Below are 21,146 nucleotides of genomic sequence, written 5' to 3' on the forward strand. Positions count from 1 at the left end.
ATTAGCAGCTACACCATCCAGACAGGAGTAAGAGATCCACATGTGGGTGGTCGGTCCTCTGTCATATGCACAAAATTCTTCCACACTGATAACCTTCCTCAGTCAAAAGCACCGAGGTCAATGACATTATTTTAACATGGTAAAGTACCCACGCTTTAGTTAATGAGAAAAGCATTCAGCCTATACGACGTAGCTTCGCAAGGCCTTTTCCCCTCTGATTCACGTTTGTCTTCCCGATATTTCGGAAGAATTATGACGATTTGTTATTCCCGAAGGCTTTTGAGGAAACGCCTGTCAAAATAATTTGCTTCATTGTCCACCAAGGAGGGAATAAAGTGGGATCTGACGTTGCACTCGCTTGGTGACCATTACCTTTCTGTCTGACGTGGCCCCTGCCTGGTCACTGTTATTTTATTGCTTCCTAAGTGCATTTATAGAGCGTAATAACGCTGCGCGTCGCACATTTCCAGGGAGGCATGCGGCAACAATGAAGCACTGAAGCCACTGCTCCTCCGGCCGCGTTAATCTTCGCCGGCCATCAGAGCCCGAAGCTCTCGGTCTCTACGTGTGGAACACACGTCTTCCTGTGTTTGTGTAGGGCTTCCTAACCTTTAAGTGCTTTGGCACCTTATTGTGAGACATGATCCACATGATGTGGCCATTACTTCACGTTGATCGCGGATCCCAAGAGAATAATAAAAGCGTGTAATATACGTTTTTATCAGTCGTTTTTTTTTTGTCTGCGCTGAGCACCCCCCCCCCCCCCCCCCCAACTGTTTGTTAAATGCTGGGTTGAAAAGAGAACGGTTCGAAAACTGAAAGTGAAAGCAAAATAACAGAGATATTGCTATGTTTTGATGACTCACCGTCATTTGACTTTGGGGACCATCCATCTATAAACCCATAACACTGGTCAAGAGTGATTTTGCTTCCTGCAAAAAAACAAACAAACAAAAAAAACTACAAAAAACCCCCCAACTGTTTATTATGTCTTTTTGCATACGGAATCAAAATGTTTTCAGGATGTTTTCTATCACCCATAGTTTGTTTTTTGGTTGTTGTTCCAATATACACATTATACACATATGTCATAATATATAGTATTTATAGTATGGAAAGGTGGTACCAAGGAAAGTGGTTCCCCTCTATGCTTGCACACTACTTCTGGACCCTGAAGAGGCAAAACTCACAGACCTGTACATTTCAGAAGTACGTCCGTGCAGATTTTAAATGTATTAACAGCCTTATATATGAATAAATAATTTAAGTAAATTAATATGAATAATTAATGTAAAATTTACCTCTAAAAACCATTCATGATAAAAACAGATTTGAATTCAGCATAAAACACTATAAAGGTCTGCATAATTTAGTTTGGGAAGCAAAAAGAGTTTAAAGTACCTTGGTCTCACTACAACCAAGGAAGAGACATCAAGGGCCCACACCACTAATCAAGTAATTTAGGGGAAACGATAAACAACCCCGCCCCCCAAAAAAAAACAAAAAACAAAAACAAAAACAAACAAACCCAGTTGCCATAGAAATTCCAAAGTGACCCCAAAATCCAGTCTGTGGTGAGCTTTATGTGCTGAAAGAAGACTAAGCCCTTCCCACCCCACCCCACCCCCCACCCCTCCACAACGGATGACGGATGGCTGAGAGAATGCACCCCACTACCACGCAGTCCACTGCCACATATTCCCATTAGCCCTCCGTGGTCAAGAGGGCAGAGGTGGTCAGCCAGTGCTGGTAGAGGGGTCAGGTCGTCCGTGGTCGTACCTTAGGATTGATGAGCGTGTTGCTGGCGTCCTCGGAAGCTCGCGACCAGCCCGGTGGTGGACCACTGCACCCCCACATCAAACAGGCCAGCGCTGCCGTGATGGATGGCGGCGACCACGCCGCTTCTGAGCCGGGCCGGGTCCATCAAGGGATTTATCTCCGCACGAGATGAAAGAGGTGGGAGAGCCAGCTGCCAAACAAAGGCTCAAGAAAGGCCAGCCGTCCAGGTCAGACCAGGCCCCCACGCTGCAGAGGTTTACCCGGTCTGCCCCAGTAAGAGGCGCTCTGTAACTGAAGCCTTTTGGTCTGTAATAAAGTTGGGAGACAAACGGTAACATGGCAAAAAAAAAAATTCTCCTCCCTGAGTTATGAACAATATGCTAATGTTGCATGCGGGGTGCTTTATCACCTAACTTATGAGTATATCGTTTAGACAGCATGCACTAGTCAACTTGAAGAGTTCCAGGTGCCTATACAAGAAACATTATTGCTGTTTTTGGTTTTTTTTCTAATGGACTGATTCTGAAACCAAGCCAAAAGAAGACAAAGGGAGAATAGAAATGGATCTGACCTGGAATTGCCTTAGTGATCATTTTTGTTCAAGATAAACAATGTACATAATCATTACAAATGGACCATTTTTAGTGTTGTCAGTTTTTGATAAAATCTTGACAGTTCTTTTTGCACCGCTTGCTACATCCAAATGCACCATGGCTTCATGTTCTAACAGTCATGCCAGCCAGTGAGGTCGCACAAAAGCTATTTAGCTCTCCTTCATAAATATAACACTTTCCTGGCACAAGCCAAGATTTCATAGAAATGAGAACATCACATCGTCGCAATGGCCAACTGTGGAATTTTCCTCTTTATTTTGGAATATTAGCTTTAGATCTAATTTGAAATCCAGTAGGCTGTAATTGCCATGATGAATGCCTGTATACAGTCTTACGTAACTTAATTTCACCCTTTGCTCACACTCACTTTACATTTACCACGAATGCAGACGGTGTATCTCGTTTCCTTCAGTTCACATCTGTGCGTAAATTGGCAAGGCTACAATTGTTACACACATTAACACATTGTGCTGTTCAGTTAACATGGCACGATGAAGAATGCAGCTGCCATATGGCAACACAGCCTTAAAAGTACTTACGTGTATGTATCTTATAATCTCAGTGCTTTAGGGACTTGAACAATTGAATTAGTGCAACAGCCCCCGAAAACGTTTTGATGGCCGTGAGGCAGTCGCGGAGAAGCGCTTTAGTTGTGTTGTGAATGTAGGCCTGATCGTTTTTAAGTTGTTTCTCTCTCCTGTGTAGGAGGAAATAAGAAGTAGGCCTGAGATAACATACTTGGCCGCGCAGCTCAGAATCAAAACACTAATTCATATTCGTTCAGACACAGAGGGGAGCGGGAGCGGGGTGGGCACTGGAGTTGGCACAAACTGTCTCCGCGCTGCGTTCCTTCTCCATGGGCCGGCCGCGCAGTTGCGCCGTTCTGCCTTCCACTTCCGCACCGTTCCACGGCGCCTCTTCCGCCTCTCTCCGCCACACCAGGGTCATTGCATCAGCTGCGGACCATCTTAGCTGAGGTTAGGAAAAAACTGACAAAAAAAAACCAAACAAAATAGCCTGCATCAGATATTCCGTGAAAATGTGAGCTCTGGTGCAGCCCAGTCATTATTGATGACTTGTTATGTGCCTATTTTGATTTCAGGCAGGAGAGAGCAGCAGGAAGAGGGTAATAGACCCAAACAATAAAGGGCCACGTATGGGGCCACGCTGGGAAAGAGCAGAGGAAACGTGGCCCTGGATTTATGAGGGAGGTCTGAGGTGAAGGAGCAGCAACTGGTTCAGCAGGAGGGTCAGCAAGCAGGGTTCAAGTGCGGCGAGCGCGCAGCGCCGGCGGGTCCTCCGCAGGACGAGGCTCAGGAATGAGGGCCTCTGTGGGAAGACAAGGATGGCCGGGGGCGGTCCACTGGTGCACTGGTACACCGGCGAAGGAGGCCCTCCGTTCAGCCTATCGAGGGGAAGGGGGTACGGGTGTGTAGTGCACGGGATGTTGTAGCACATCTGAATTTTCAGGCAGATTTACTGGGAAAATGAATTATATGGAAAAAGTGAAAGCCGGTTAGTGTATAAGCGCAGGTGAATTTTTCTGTATGGAAAATACATTTCTGATACTGCTGTGTGTGTTTATTATGAAGCTCTTTTTTTCCTCTCCTTCAAGCGTGACAATTTCAGATTATTTCCCATTAAGTGATTCATCGCTCTTTATGAGACAGCTGTTTGACCTTAAATGACCCCTCTAACCTTTCTGCGGACTGCTCACACTACTGTGTACACCATCCAAACTATGCAAACGCCCACGCAAATCTGACCATCGGCTGTTAAAAGCACTCCCGCCTTGTTTTGGCTGAATGAGGCTTGTGCAGATTACTATTAAGCAGCGTTGGTGCTATCGCGCAAACCCCCCTGCCGCTACTGAAGACTTGCAGAGAGTGAGAGGCCTGTGTGTCTGTCCGAGCCTGTTGCCGTGGTCTTATGCCGCTTGCGTCCTTGTGTGTGTTTACAGCAAGCACTGATGAATCGGACCATGCGAGACTGGCCCGCCCCGGCCAGCGGCTCCCCCCACGGAGGCGTAAACGTTGGAGGAGAGAAATGAGGGAATCCATCACAGCTCCCCAGGGCCATCCAGGGTCAGTGTTGCAAAGCTGGAGCCTCTCACCGTTCCTGGTACCTCCTGGAACTGAGCAGGGTGGAGACCAGGAGGCGCAGCCAGCCTTGCAAAATGCCTCCGTCACAGAGTGGATGCCTGATCGGCTGTTTCATAGCTCTGTATCTCTATCTCTCACTCACTCTGACTTGCACTCTTTCTCTCTCCCTGATCTGTTGAGGGGACGACGATTTAAAGCGATTTAAATCATGGAACAAATAATTAACGGTTAAAGAAAAAGTGTGAGGCAAACTCTTTTAGTTCTGTTTGCAGAGATGTAGATCACCGTGATGAGCCGTTAATTGTGTGCCATTAAAAGTCCTGCCACATGTCTTTAAGTGTCCCCAAACTTCTTTAGGTAGCACTTAATGACTGCAGTAATTTACTGGATGTTCAGAAATATGCTGATGTACAAACATCCAACTTTTAGGGGCCCACTCTATAGTTCTATAGTTGAAATGACCTTGCATGCATGCACATGGGTCTTACATGGTCTAAACATCGTAATATTTATTTATGAAGAAGTAAAATAAAGAAGGGGCTGATATAATTTAGCAGTGATAAAGGTGTCTTTTTTAGCCTAAATGTAGACAATGCATGATCTCCTATGAAAGAATGTTATTTCTAACAGATTTGTGCAGACAGTACCTGTACCGGGAACCTGAAAAACACAACTGCACATGAGAGATGCATTCTTTTAAGTTTTACAAGGCTGGCCATGGTCTTTTTGCCAGATGGGATTTAGAGAATCTAGAGCAGTCTCTCTGGTTAGTAATCCTCTTGACAACAGTTGATCCTCAGCCTTATCCAGCGTTTATTTCACCTTGAGAAACACGAAACATGGATTTTTCTAGTCTTTATGTGGCATTCCTGTGTCCCAGATCTGAAGTGTTTTAGGGAAGGAACTATTTGCCAGATACTTCATTTAGGGATCTGAATCTAAAATGAAAACGTTCACTCTTTGAACTTCTTATCACCCAATATCTCATCATACACTGTCTCCATCTCCTATTGATCTTGTACGTCCTGCTCCTTAATGCTTCTTCTTGGCAGTGACATCTCTACATTAGCATCACCACTCTCCATCAGTACCTCTCTTGGTTCCTCATTTCTTGTTCTCAAGCTTTGTCCAAGCAGTTCAGGAGAAGTGGCCATTTTGTCCTGGCCAGGCACAGCCAGTACTCTCGCTCTCTGCTGTGAAAGGGGGTTGGGGGGGCCAGGGAGGAAGACGCGGAAGAAAAGAAGAAAACAGTCCAGCTATGAGGAATTCTGCAACGTATTAGGTCATGAGAATCTAATCACACTATGCTCAAACACTGAAATGAGCCAACCAAGATGGCCTGAGTTGAACTCCGCCATTGGCCACTCGGAGGTCGTCACCATCTGCACAGAGAGGGGATGATGAATACATGGGGCAGAGGAGAATTATTGAATTTCATCCTTGCTGGGAAACTGTAGAGCAAATTAGCAATCCTCGTGGACACGTTGGGGGCTCCAGAACAAGTTCACTTGGCTTCTGGGAATTCCGTCTGACAGTGAGAAAGAGTGAGCAGTGTGTGAAGAATGACTGGGTCCAGTCGCTGGAGTTATTTTTATTTGTCGAAATTCGGGAGTGGGCCTGTTACCCTAGAGGCGGCTCGTGTTTTCCATGTAGCTCAGGGACTTGGCAGGGCCTAGATCTTTCGGGTTCCCATTCTGTCCCTCTCCTACTTTCTCCTCTCGCCCCTCCTCCGCCAAAGTATAACCCCCTCCCAGTGCCCCTCCCAGCACCCTTCTCCTTGGCAGGAAGGAGCGTGCAGCCTGCCATGGAGACAGCCTGACTGCGCAGGCGGCCCGGCAGATGCACTGAAGATAAGTTTTGTGTTCGTAAGTCGGGCCGCGACCCTCGGCGGCAGGACATTGACCAGACCCTGTCAGCTAGAGAGCAGGAGGGAGCTCTCTCTGCCCCCCAGCCCAACCCCCACACCCCAGCACCAGCAGCACCAAAACAAACGCCCCCCTCCCACCCTCAGGCATGTCTGCCGCCTCATCCTCCAGCCCACGTAACAAATGGAATGGTTGAGTGGGCGGGATCCAATACACACCCCCCCCCCCAATCCTGGAGCCGCCGCCTTCCTCTCAAGCCCCAAATGCACGGCTCCTTCGCACCTCCTCCAACTCCGCAAGCAGGACTGGGTCCCGCCACCACACAATGCCGGGCCGCATCACTTCCCCTCTTGCGGCAGGACTAATGGATGGTCGCGGGCGAGGGCGACGCCAGACACCAGCTGAAAACGCCCCGCATCAGCAGTTTCTCACGGCTACGGGTCTGCACGGCAGGGGACCGCTGGCCGTCTGCGAACTACAAACTACAACTTCCTTTGCTAGTTTTGACAAATATGGTGAACCTTAATGGGTGCAGCCTGCAGGAAAGGGGAAGCCTGAAGAGTGAACGATTGTGATAGCGGCTTTGGTCACTGTTGCAGGGTCACCGTTCTGCACTGCATGGTGACATGTCTACACAGCAGGCCTCGTCATGAGGACGATGTGTCATGAGGAAAATAAACTTTAATGATATTACTGTTTATAGAGCAATTCACCTAAGGGTTCACCAAATGACACCACCTAGCCCTGTTATTTCCATCCACTTGGCTATGTCTGCGGCGTCAAGATCGCGTTTCTCGGCTATGGTGTCCCAAAGCGTGGCGATGCCCTTCCAGGAGCATTAAGGACCAAGGCGTTCCCAATGACTTCCTGGCTCGGGATAAAGAGCTAGGTCTACTGGGGGCACAGGACAAGATGAAAGCACTGGCATGGCTTAAAATGCAGGGGGCGGGGGAGTATAAATTTAGCTTTGAACCCAGTTGGGTTTGGAGGGGCTTCGTCTGCCTTATAGAGTACATTTAGAGTGTTGGATTCTGATTAGCAATTATGCAAGATGCAGACTCTGCTTGTCTGGCCTGTTTTCTCGTAGTTCATGCACTTTTAAAAAATGGTCTCGGCTTGAGGGGGAGTTCACTCTGGAGGGATGTGATTGTGAATCGTGTTTTTAGCGTTCCTTTTCAATCACTAAGTCATTTTGTTCCAGAAAGTAATTTTACATTTGAAGAGTGTGAAGAAAGCTCTCTGGATTGATCTAAAGTTTATTTTATACTGCTGTTTTTGAGAGTTGACCGAAGCACTCGGTGAGATCACTGACATCTCCCTAATGATGGCATAGTAATTCAAAGAACATGGGAAATTAAGCAGGAGAAAATGACGACAGAAAACAGGAAATCAATCCCCAAACAGAGCACCATGAATTGGCAACTCGACAACTTTTTTTTTCCATGTAAGACATGCAAAGCTAGAGCACATTAAATACAGGCTGATAAGAATATTTATAAACATATATTTTCTATATATTTAACAATATGATTATAACAGTATCTTTTCCATTAGACACCTACACAATCCTTTTTGAAACCTTTTTGAGTACTATGAATGTAGCAAAAAGAAAAAAGAGAAACTATTAAACACTTTGTCAGAAGCTCTTTTGAAGTGTGAGAAGAGGATTAGCACTATGCTTAATGACCTTTCAGTACAGCACCTTCCAACTTAATCCTCAGACCTTCAAGATCTCACCAGGTTTTCAGCCTCAGCCTCAAGTTCCTCCTGTTGAGCGTGAGCGTCTATCACCCTGCAGCTTAGGGAATGCTCTCGGCCATAACTCTTCCAGCCATTACCTCTGGGTGGTACCACTTGAGTGTAAGTACCAGTGCAAGCCCATTCACCCTTGAAATGAAGGATGTAGGTAATGGATGTCCATTTAAGTGGTCCAAGTCCCGCTCCGACTGTTACGAAGGGGTGGGAATGCAAGTGCTCGCCTATGGGGAAGTGTGATATGTTCAATTTATCCTTTCAAGGGCTACGCACCACATATGGTAACATCGGTGCATTTTGTTGTCTCGTCTAGCTTCACCTTGCACTACTCTGGGAATGGGTATGGTTTGTCCAAACTCAGAAACATCAAAACAAAAAGTGATTTTCACAGGCACAGTTGGTCTGTACCCACGGTGAAACGTGACTACATTGTCTGAATCATGGCTGCGCAAGCACGACTGCAATGTCTGGTTTGGGTGAAGAAGAGGTGATACTCATTCCATGAGCTTGAAAAAGCAGGCTTCTCGGTGGCCTAATGAATGCTGAAAGCCTTGGCCATGTCTGTGAGCCTTTCAGAGACCTAACCCTCTGTCTTTCATCCCAATGCCACCGTGCTCTGCTTCATCATTAGGAGCAACCGATGAAAAAGTATCCAACGAGATGTAAAGATGATCGATATACCTTGTTATTTGTGCCCAGACTGTTAAGAGGGTGAAAAAAAACAGAGCTGTTATGCGATAGGTTTAACTGAAGTGGCCAATAGTAGCGGAATTGATGAAGAATTCCCCGACCCCCTATGAAATATTATATGGCTCCAATAGCTCATATTTCACATTCCTTATGTGATGCTATGGCTGGGATTTCTAGGTTTGTTTGCAAACTAATGGCACATACAAGGGCAAACCGCGCAGCTTATGGACCAAGTCGATCACGTACCATAAACAAATCAACAAAAGCCGGAAGCCTAGCCACAGCTTTGGCGCCAAAGATTCATTTCAACGTGTCAGTGCTGTGAAGTCCGAATATCTGGAAGTGCAGACATGTAAATGTGAACGACTCGAGACTTCGCAGCTCAGAAATCAGCAGCAATACCGCATTGTAAACTCTCTTCTAGTAGTCTCACCGGTTTGAATAATGAACTCCAGTGGTCTTGTGAACTCACTTTGAGAACAGCATTGCTGAAACACAGTTTCCCATTCTGAGATCAAAACTCATCAGTTCTCTCTGTTTGTCATCATCATCATTCCTTAATTAAAGTCTGAAATGGAACATTGTTTTTACTGTTTTTTTTTTGTTGTTGTTTCTGAGATTCAAACAAAAAATCATTAATATGACTGCTTTCCCATGACTAATACACACATTCCATCTGGCTCTTACATAACATTAACATAACTGTGACAAGAACTTTGATATACTATTTTATCAACTCTCTAAAGGTTTCTTAGCATCCATGCAACATTCTTTACACAATATATTATTTTCCCCTAAAATCTTGTAGGTGTTCACCTCTTTCCTGAGTAATGTGTGAGGTATCAGCAGTGCAGACCACTACCGCTCTGTCTGGGCAGCAGCTACACCTTGATCTAAGGCATTGGCAAACACTGGATGACAAGCTGAAAATGGCATGTGTTGACACTAACATCCGTTGCTTAGAAGTGCTCAAATACAGCCTTAACGTATTTACTTCTTACTTGCTGCAATTTAATGTTTAATCCCTGATTAAGCTTCAGACAACACTGGAAAATGGCCCATTGTGTGGACCACGACATCACTTTGAATGGAGGAGTGTTTTTGTGGTGTGGTGTGTGTGTGTGTGTGTGTGTGTGTGTGTGTGTGTGTGTGTGTGTGTGTGTGTGTGTGTGCACGTGCACGTGCATGTGTGCCTGTGTGTGACCTCTACTGTACATACACGTTTGTGTCAGATCAAAGGAATTGTGAGGGCATGTGTAGGTAATGGGTCACGAAGGGGTGAAATGAGACTGATTGGCTGAGGAACAAATGATGGAAGGATTCTACCTATTGAAGTGGGCTTCTTCAACTACAAGCCACAGTCATATTCTATAATACTGGCTACTGATCAGTGGCCAGAATGAAAATAATTTGGGACTGACTGGCCAGCACCTCAAATTGTAGTAGATCTGTGCAGTGCATGAGACAGATTGGGAGGAGACTGTGGTGAGTCTATCAGAACTCTTTACAAAGGTTAAACTTGTGCCTCCATTAAATCAAACAAGCCCTCTTTGACTTATGATGTATTGCTAAGTAAACATGAACACCAATTACATGGTAACATGAACTCAGCAATAAAGGGTGGGGGTGTCTGTCTGGAGAACTGGGTTAGGTGTGAAATTTATCACCACTGACATTTATTAGTGAACTAACATCCTTCATGGTGCTAAAACTATTGAGAAATAAAAAAGTTTTCCCCTTCAAATGCAAAAAATTTAAAGAATGTGTCTCAATGAACGTCTTTCGGACACATTTGTAAGGGCTCTACTAAGCTCAGCTCTGTAAATATCAGATGATGTATTAAATGACATTCTCCATCTGAAGTGACATCCTCCAAACATTTTCCTACTGAAGCTCCCAAATACCAAATGATTAATTGCCCTAGTCTGGGGCTCCTTTCTCAAGCTGATGGACCCCGGCACAACGTTCCCATGGATATTGTCCTTAAACAGTTGCCGGAGACGGTGCTACAACCCAGGTTACCATCGCCTGAGTCCCAGTAAACCTTAGGGACCACACAAAGTGTATTTACACCTCACACTTCTCCGTATAAACACTGCTTCTTATTAATTGAGCATGCACGGAGAACAAGCCACCCCTGCACTTTGGTTCGGGCCCACTGGCTCTTGCTAACCTCCACCCCCCACCATCCCTCTCGCTCTAATTGAGTGATTGCGGTAAGGAGTCCATGGCAGACAGTGTCATGCAGGCTATTATCGCAGGGGTTGTCATCCCTGGCTCCCGAGCGCCTCGCAAGGAATGCAGTCGGCTGCGATGCAGGCACTCGGACCGCCCTGGACCGGAGCCGAGCGCGACCGACAAACTTCCATCTTCCATCTGTCATGTGTTGCCCCCCCCCCCCCACCGTCCTGCTGGGCTCTTTTTTTTAAAAAAAAACATGCCTCTCTCCAAGTAGTGAAGAAGTGTCAAGGCTAATTATAAACAAATCGTCGATGCCGCAGGGATCACTGGCGCGGCTGGGGTAAAGGCTGGGAGCGGAGCCCTGCGGGGTGGTAAAGATGGGGGGGGGGGCTCCCGGAGCGGTCGAGGTGACGGAGCGTCCGATAGGCTGCCAGAGTGGACCTCACACAGGGACGGGCGAGTGACAGGTGTTTAGGAGCGCACCCAAACACAGAGAAGAGGACACAAAGAGGGGAGGTGAACACAGTCAAACAGAGCAGAGAGGAAAAGAAGTGGGCCATACTGGGACTGAGACTCAACACGTGGACATACTCAGCACACGTTGTCTATAAAATATAATCTACATAAATTACAGGGGTGATCACAAATAAGCCGACATAAATCGTGCCAGTATAGAATCGCAGAAAGCTTTCTTCAGTAACTGATTCTTGTTTTCTTTCTTCTTTTTGCAAGATTCTCTCAACAGGCCTACAAGCGAATGATCGTCCGACGCTATGACTAAAGGGTGGTTCAACTTAATTTGATGCTATTTTTGAAACCAGGACAGAGACCAGTCGCAGAGCGTCACACTAAATCATGTTTATTTCTATTTTCAGTCCCTATGAAGTGAACTGATGACACCAGTATGGCTCCCTAACCGGGGCCATAGAGAGCAAGGACAAGCATGCTAAGAACGCAAGCGGAATGCTGTTTAATCACTCTCGCCACCAAGCTTTAAAAACAACACCGACAGCTATTAAGTCCGTCAGCCCGGTCCTGCTGCAGCTATGCCCCTGTGTCTATGGGTTTCGCACCAGCTAATGACAAAGGGACTTTTGCAGTGAATGACTGGGCCTCCAGTGTGGGAACTAGCAGAGAGCAGTGAGTGAGACATTCTCCAGAGCTAGATAAAGCGTTCCATCTTCCTCCTTAGAGAAACAACAGCATGTTTAAGTGCTATCTAGCACAGAAACTCTGCCTGGACACCCACAATTTATTTTGGTGTCCTCTGCCCTGGGTTTTTTTCTTTCATTTACTATTCTCTTGTGGATGATGAATCAGAGTAACGAGCGTCCCATCAGAGGAAGTGTGGGAGAGAGGCACTCTGCGTAGAACTCCAGAACAGGCGGATCTCGCATGCCGCCCTCGCGAATCCTTCGCTGTGGTGAAATCGGCCTCCTCTCGCTTCTCATCTCAGTCCAAGCGGGGTGAGGGGAACTGGAAGAGGCCGGCGGGGTGAACCTAAGGCGAACCTCCGGAGCCGCCAGCCCTCGTGAAGAAAGTGCCAGGTGGGAGTGTGTACGCACACACCTGCAGTGTGTCACAAGCGCAAATGTATAGGAAAAGGAGCTGAGAGCCAGTGTGAATGTTGCTGCAACACTTTTGAGTTGTAGGTTTCCCCCATGAATCTCTATGGCGTGCTTGTTTTGTGAGTGAATAAGTGAGTGAGTGGGTGTGTTTTGTGTGTGAGTGCGCATACATGTGCATGTTAGTGTGTGTGTGTGTGGGGGGTGTGTGTGTGTGTGGAATGAGCTGTTTGAGCTGGATTATGATGTAATGGCCAGGAAATGTGATAGCCTGCTTTGGAAGAATTGAGGAGCCAGCCACCGCCTCCTTCCTGCCACTGGTGCTGCCCCTTCGCCTCTCTCCACACGCTGGAGAAAAGGGTTAAATAAATGTTAGTGGGTGATAAAAAGCCTGGGTTCTGAGAGGGGGGCGTCAGGCACGACGTTGACATGATGCACAGGGGCTACCGGGAGCTCTGCTGGGACAATGATGTCATTGCGTTCCATCTCCTCCCTTTACTGCCTTACCAACAATACACAACCATTATTATTCCCCTCATCATCATAGCCATCAACATTTGTGAAACTGTTACATAATCTAGTGTTTTACCGAACTTGCCCCTTAATTTCCTCTTTTTTCAACGGAGTATCTTGCACAATAACACTAACACGGCTATTATCTAATTTTGGTTATCGTAGCAATCCCCTTCAAATTATTAATTTATAATTAATAAAAACAAACACATTGTTTACAAGCTTAATTGTATTGGTAGGCCAATTTGTAAAAGAAAGGACAACAGAACTAACATTGTTTAAGACGTTCCGTTCCCTGGTCTGTGCAGAAACCAGTTTAAAATGATTTACCAATCCTAACAACGAATGTGGCCAAAATGACTTCTGGGAAGACTAGAATCATATAACAATATGTTAACTATGCAAACATTGTGCTGACTGGCCAAAAGTGTTAAGTACTAAGTACACCAAGCCCTTTTATGAGTCCAGTCCTCCACTGTTAACCTTCAATACCAGCATGACTCTCCTGTAATACCAGTAAAATTATTGTTAGTCATATACAGATGCCTCACATATTTATTCCAATGTTCTGACCTCCAAAGAGGTGGCTGTTGTGTAGCTCATAATCGGTAAGAGCATTACCCTATTGTTCCGGCTTACACACTTGCAAAAGCTACGGTGGCGACTCATAGTGCAGTTAACCGCGACACACCCTGCTGAAGAAATGGGTGTGGCTATAATATCATTATAAATGACACAATAATTGCTATAACAGGCGATAATATTATAACAAAAAACAAAACAAAACAACAACATAGAAACTCATATGTTTGTTATAATTTTGGACTGAGGCACCGTGTCAAAGTCAGGAAAAGCACATCCAATCAATCATGGTCCGCAAGTGATACAGAAGCGTTTGTACTGGAGCTGCTTGGGCAATGTCAGCATGGATACGAATGGTGGGGTGTCTTAAGTAGGTTTAAGTAAATGCAGTACAATATCTCAGGGGAAAATGGTACACTCACTTTCCTTATTTAATTCTGCGTAAGTGCGTAGTGCTGTCTCCACATTTCCCATGACGGATCACTTGCAGAACAATTAGCTTAATTTGCTTCATTTTGTCCTATAATTAAAGTAATTGTCCTAGTTACAAATAAAGTGGTCTGTTTCAAAATCTACTGCAAACATTTCAATCCTTAGGTCAACATCTGCGCCTTCAAGGTTGTCAACAACCTTAATATTAATATTTGTATTAATATTGGGTTGACAGCACTGAGCATATAATATGATCTCTAACTTCCTCAAATGAGAAAGACATTTCATGCTCAGTCAGTCCTGTAGACCACAGAACATCTAAAGCTCCATGGTGATGGGTGGGGGTGTGTGTGCAAATCTTCAACTCCAAAGCCTGAAAAGAGTAATAAAGACTTGCCTCACTTTTTTAAATTTCTTTTTTGGTCCACAGACATCTTGCCTCTCTCCTCATTTCCGCCTGGAAAGGGTGGGGCTGGAGGTGAGTTTCAGTTCATGGCTGAAAAGGGTAAAAACGCTGGCGTGTGTTCAGCAAATATGTTGCGCTTATGAAAACATTGGATCCAGCGTGGAGCTGCACAGAGACCACTGTTGATTTAGTGCGATTGTGGGAGCGGTGTAGAAACGGTGGGGGAGAAAGATAATGTGTGTATATCTACTGTCAAGGTCAACCGGGCAGGTGTTTTGGGGGAGCATATTGGTGGAGAAATACTCTTGGTTGGACTGGCTTGCAACCATAGAGGGTGGGGGAGGGATCATTAATAGGGAAAGTTCTGGAAGAGTTGCTCCCTCTCATGTCTAGCCTCTTTTTCCTCTCTTGTTCTGCAGACATCAGGAAGTAATCTCTACCTGGATGTCAATGAGGCCAGTCGAGCTGGCTCATTCAAATCAACCAGTAGGACTTATTATTGGGATTTGCGGGGACAAAAAGTTGATTTGAGATTGCCAAATGCGCTTTTCACAGCCCCTAATACATAGGGGTCTCGCCTAAGATGTAGTTCCTCTAAGCCTTGGTAATAAACTAGGCTGGGCTGCCCACGCACCGAAACTCACCCGAAGCGTTAACTATATTATGAGGAGAGTAACAGGAGAGTGATGAGTCAACCGCGGAGGAACAATAAACATGCTGGCAGAGACGAATGTCGGACAGCCCTGATCCCGAGCATGTACGGTGGGATTCGGCCGTCGGCCATGCCCACAGCGGCCGCTGTTCCCTCCAGACATTCCCACATTCCTGTCCTTGGCACAGGAAGAAATGACAGAGCTCATTTCCTCCCCGCGATCAGACGTTTGTTGACCTTTACATTAACACGGCCTGATGCAATCTTACGTCGCTGCACCGAAGAATTGAACGAGCTGAAAATCAGGAACTATTTCTAGGTGTTTCCTGCTTTTTAAAACACAAGGGCAGATTAGCTTAATTAAGGAGAGCAAAACAGGAAGTTTTAAAGTCACTTCGATAATTAATAGGCTGTCCTGGCCGAGAGTTTTGCATGGCCTCTCGGTGCTAGGATGCAGGAACTGGTTTTTTTTTTAATTATTATTCTTATTTACATTTTCTGCCAGTCTGTATAAAATTACAGTTAAAGCCTGCTCTTCATATGAAAAGCGAGCACACACTGGAGTGCTCAGTAGTATATTTTCTATCGTTTGTTTGTGGTTGCTGAAGTGTAGTGCACCACATGCTGTATCTTGCGCCATCCCCAGTTTGCGCTACTTGCTGCCCTCGTTATCTGCTTATTACGCGCTCTCAATGGCCTCTGAGAGATTGGTGGGGTAGTCCCTAAACACCAGGCACACACTATCATATACCTCTGTAATAGGCTGTGCACCAGAAATAGCCAAAACAAAACCAGTTGGCTCATCTGTAGCTGGTGGATACAATGCGTGATTATGTCAAATACAGTAGGATGTAATAATAACAGCATAACATGCAAATGGTCATAAGGCTGCGTGGTTTTATTGATGAGCATCATGGCTATTAACAGTTCCTGGGATGCATAAAGTTGCACAGCAAAGATCAGGAAAAGGTGTCTTAGAATAGGAAAAAGGTATATTTTTTCTGGAATATTTACAGAACAGTAAAGCATGAAACTTAAATATGAGGCCAGAAATTAAAGACTGTCTTAATAATTGTGTTTTATGTAGGAAAAAAACAGCCTATTTTATAGCTAGGGAAATGGGATGCACTAACGTAAAATGTCACATGGACCCCTGTACAATGGCTAGAACATCTTTTTAAAGTGCATTTTGCATTCGCTTTGTTGACACATAATAATTGATTCAAATGTGTCTCCTATGAGTTCAGCAATTGTGTTGTTTTTAAAAGGCTTGAGCCCTGACAGAAATACGCTGGAAAGTATTGCATTTGGCGTTGAGTGCAGTTTCCCATAGACCAATGTGTTGAACCCAGCTCTGAGCCCCTTGGACGCAAGCTGACTGTTGAGCTAGTGGGAGAGAAGAGATAGCAGTGACCTCGCTCTGAACTCCTGCAAAAACTTGGATTATGTCTGGAGCAGTTGGAGAAAATACTTAAATGAACTTAGTGATTTAGTGGGGCGACTTGTAGACGGGTTCCTAAAATAATGAAGAAGGGGGAAAATAAAAACTTGGAACCAGGGAGCAAAGAGTTATACAAAGCTCAAAGTATGCAAATGTACGTTGGTCACAGGCGTAAACTGAACTGGCTGTTAAATTTAAGTTAATCTGATGAATTGGTCCATTTTAGAACCCTGGAAGATGGCGAACATTTGTTGGCAGAAACAGTTCGTCGTATTTGTCCGAGGACAGTGAAAAAACAAAAAAAAAACAATCGCCTTTTCCTCCTTCCTTACAGGAACACGGGTTTTTTGCTGTATTCATCACCCATCACAGCTCTGTTTCTGACCAAGCTCATGCACAAGGGAGAGCAGCTCAAAATGGCCAAAAAGGCTTCACTTCCTACCATTGCGTTCACTCCAGTTCATATTCAGCCTGGTGCTCCTAAAGAATCCAAACATCTAAACATGTCATATTTCTTTTTCTGCACTAAAATTAGGCTTGCTGTCATAAAAGTCATAGGCCTCTTATTCTTGACACCCCTATATGGCATTCATTTAGCTATATTAGGCTACCCTAACTGAACAAGATAAACGGAATCTAAACTATGAAGATCCTGGGAAATGGAGCCAAATTCCTGACAACCCATTCGCATTCCCTGTAAATGTGAATCATCTCACTCTCAAACATTTTACCTTTCGTCTTTGGCACGATGTGGCACGTTGGAGGAGGAGGAGGAGGAGCGAAGCGTGAGCGCAAATGAGAGCGTGTTTACTGAGGCCCGAACTAACGACGAACGAAAAGGATAACGGAAGTCGATCAGGGCACAAGCGTGAGGACAACTCCTCAATAGACCCAAGGACCTTCAAACGGGACTTAAAACGGGAAAATAAGCAAGAGTGACTTGAGAGAGGTTAGGCTTAATAGATCGGTGATTGGTAGGTATGTGTGTGCGTTGGGTGGGGGGGCTTTGTGATTGTGTGGGCGTGTCTCTCTGGCTGGATGCCAACTGAAACATGACAAGTGAGATTTGGGCAAGCAAATTGAGTTGCACAGAATGCTCACTGTGCATGACCTACCTATTCCAAGTACAGCTAGAACATGTACACCCTTGTACTGGACTTTCACATGTCTCTGGTTCATTTAGTCGGGTTAACACTGGACCAAGGAACCAGGTCACGCTAACGTGCAAAGAGACGGAGTTCTGGCAGGCTGATGTCACTTCTCTCCACACATATCCCTATAAGAGGTTGACTGACTGCAGCTTACCTTACTGACTTTTTATCGACCTCATTTATTACCCACAGCCACAAACTGAACGACTGTCTGTTTTTTGCTAGTGCGATTTATCAGCAGCAGGGGAATTCTCTTCCTCCTTCTGATTTGAACTTTTATTCAGAGGTAGCTTGCAGTGGGAAGCAGACTATAGATAAAACTGCCACGCGCGGAGTTTTGGAAGTAAAAACAGACCTTAGCGTTGGGGATGTCATGTCCTCCATGTTATTCCTTGAGGCCAGAATGGAGCCAGTTGTCAGTTGTGACGAATGCTGGCTCTTCCGCTTTCAGAGTACGAGGACATGGACTTTTGCCCTTCCTTCATTTCCCACCGCACACCTCCAGCCTTCGCTGACGTCTAACCACACGGCTCTCCTCCAAACGTCTGAAATTGTGTGCTTCTATACTGTACATTACCATTTTTAATACAACCGAGCGAATAGTATGTTCACACCACAGAGACACCATGAGCTAGCGGACTTAAAAGAACCCACATACCGAAATGAATTCGCTGAAAATGCTGCACCAGAGTCACTCGTCACACTATTTCAAGCCCGTCACGCACATAGAAAGGAACAGGCGAGGCTATCGGGCTATTTATTTATCACCAAATAAAATAGCGAACGCATTTACACCTGTGAATTACAAATAAAAGAAAATAGTTTATTATATTTCCATGTTCACTGCGTATGTATCAATTTAATTCAAGTTAGTCTGGCAAGTTCATATCCGAAATTTACTAACATTGTTTAGGATACCCGGCAGATTAGCCAACGTGAGTGCGTCGTATACCTAAAGTGTTTTTCAGCACTATAGAACTGAACCACAGTGAACTGCAGATACTTCAGAGATTAGTGAGGAGCACAGGATAGGATTTCAAACAATCTCTGATTCCTGCCATGCAGACTGTGTTTCGCAGCAGTGCGAATGTGAACTGTAACAGGAAAACTTCCTGTTTCCAAATGCTTCTCTCTAGAACAATAGCTTTTTAAGAGAGACTCCAGACTTTCGGTTGTTTTCAGTCTAAATAATGTCCAAAGCCAAAAGGGTCAGGGTCAATTCTGTATCTCCCTGATTAAGGTACGTAGAACAACGAAGGGCAGTAAACTCTCAGCAGAAAAGGAAATAACAGATTTTCTTGCAAAAGCAGGGACATTTCTTATGTCTGTTTTATTTAAATCCGAGATGACGGGCTCCTTTTAACGTTAGTATTTTAAAAAGCTAACTGCCCCACATGGATTGCATAAGCAAGCGTGCCACGTTTTTGTCTTGCATCACCTTGGCTGAGCTGTGTAATGAGTCTGGGGTGGGGAGGAACTGTGATGAAGTCAAAGAACTGGCAGTGATGTTTCTGTTGTTGCTCATTTGCCATCGTTGATATCCAAAATGATAACTTAAGTAGACTTTTAATACTATGCAGTGGTCTACTTCAGGTTATGTGATGAGAGAAAAAAAAACTTTTATTATTAAAACCATTTTATCCGTTTATTGTCCAATGACAGCACAAATTGTATATGATTAACTTGAACTATTTATTGACTCACTCGTCTTTTTGTCATGTCGATGCAAACCATAGTTAAACTTTTAGCATTTCCTTAAAATGATTATGCCATGATTGCTCATCAACCACAGACCATTCACAATGATATAATACCAAAGCTCATGTCATAATAGGGTGGATGCTGTACTGGAGGAGTTTTCCTACCTTAGCTGAATTCTGTAACAGAAGAACAACCGCAAAAATAGCAACACAATTATCTCATAAATAAAATGAGCTAGCATTCTGGTCACGTCTAGCCATAAAATATGAAATAAGTGGAAACAGACATGTTTCTTAGCTAGGTTAACTCACTAGCACCTTTTTTTTTTTTTTTGCATCTTTCTGTCACAGAAGTGTCCTCTGCAACATAATCCTAGCACTCCATCTCCTCCAGGTAGTATCAAATAAATCTCTCCATACACTTGCCTCCTACGAGCGTGCCCTCATGGTTAATGTTCTGCAAGACCTAGGTCAGCCCTGCACATGCATTTGAAGGGTTCAGCGTTCAACGCGCAGTCAGCCAGCAGGGGGCGCCTTCTGAGGTGACAGCAGCAGTCACTACGGAAGCCTCCGTCCGCCATGCAATAGGAAGCGGGCCAAGTAGAACAGGCTTGGCTTGGATGATTCCCTGGTCTTGGACCATCTTATCTTCCTTCTTATCAGCCCAGAGCCTGTCCAGTGCCCAGTGATCTTCCATGCACAGTCAATCTGCTGGCAAACTTAGGGGCGTGTCAAAAATAAAACTGTGCCCCATTCCGTATTCATATATTCATAAATATTTTATCATCTTATTTATATGTAATAATGATCTGTCTTTGTCAATGTGCACTTGGTCCAAAACCTGTCCAATTTGCGCTCTCCTAAACCTTTGAGACACTCTTCCAGCTGTCTAATCTTGTCCACGCTCCAGATGGACCTCCTCTGGGCTCAGAGATACACCAGAAGAAAGTGATACCTGTCCAGATTTGCATGAGACAGCAGCACATCAAGAACATGTCAATCCCAAACTCTAGAGCTGGAGAAAAAATAGCTTGACAACAACACTACTGGATGGTAACACACCCATATTCACACCTCAGAATGGTGACATAATTGTCTGAATTTCTTCCCCACCTATATAAAGGACTATTATTTTCTTATTACATTAATTAAAATGTTAGCAGTTATTTTGCATTTGTTTTGAACTGGTGAAGACAATAGTAGTCCAATGACACAGTATTGTGACTGCTATGCACCATCAGACAAACTGGCTTCAACTATGTACCACCAAATAAGAGCATTTCATGTCATGCTTGCCTGTTTGTTTTAGAATGGTTTATCAGAAATGAGTCTTTCTAGGAAACCACAAATGGGTCGGTCAGTGATCCTATCTCACCTATTAGCGGCTGACACGGGGCTGTGTGCAGTGCAGACTGCTCTGAGGTCAGGTAGACAACCCCCCTGGGGAGCTCCAAACTGTAGCAGTCAAATAAATAGCCTGAGGCTCTCAGCTTCAGCCCAGTCAGTCCTTAGGCTGCTGCTCTGTCCATGTTGCTGATTCATGGACTTTCTACCACAGCTTGGCGGCAGACAGAGGAGGGTGACCTTGTTCGCTGGGCAAAGCTAGATCGAAGTAAAAGGCCAGAGGTTTTGGTCCAGACCCTAGCTCACTTTAAACCCTGCATTTGTGCTAGGACAACCTGTCGCTCAGTGCTTTTTATATACAATAAGATTCAACA

This window comes from Electrophorus electricus, chromosome 7, assembly GCF_013358815.1.
Source record: "Electrophorus electricus isolate fEleEle1 chromosome 7, fEleEle1.pri, whole genome shotgun sequence".
NCBI classification, from domain to species: domain Eukaryota; kingdom Metazoa; phylum Chordata; class Actinopteri; order Gymnotiformes; family Gymnotidae; genus Electrophorus; species Electrophorus electricus.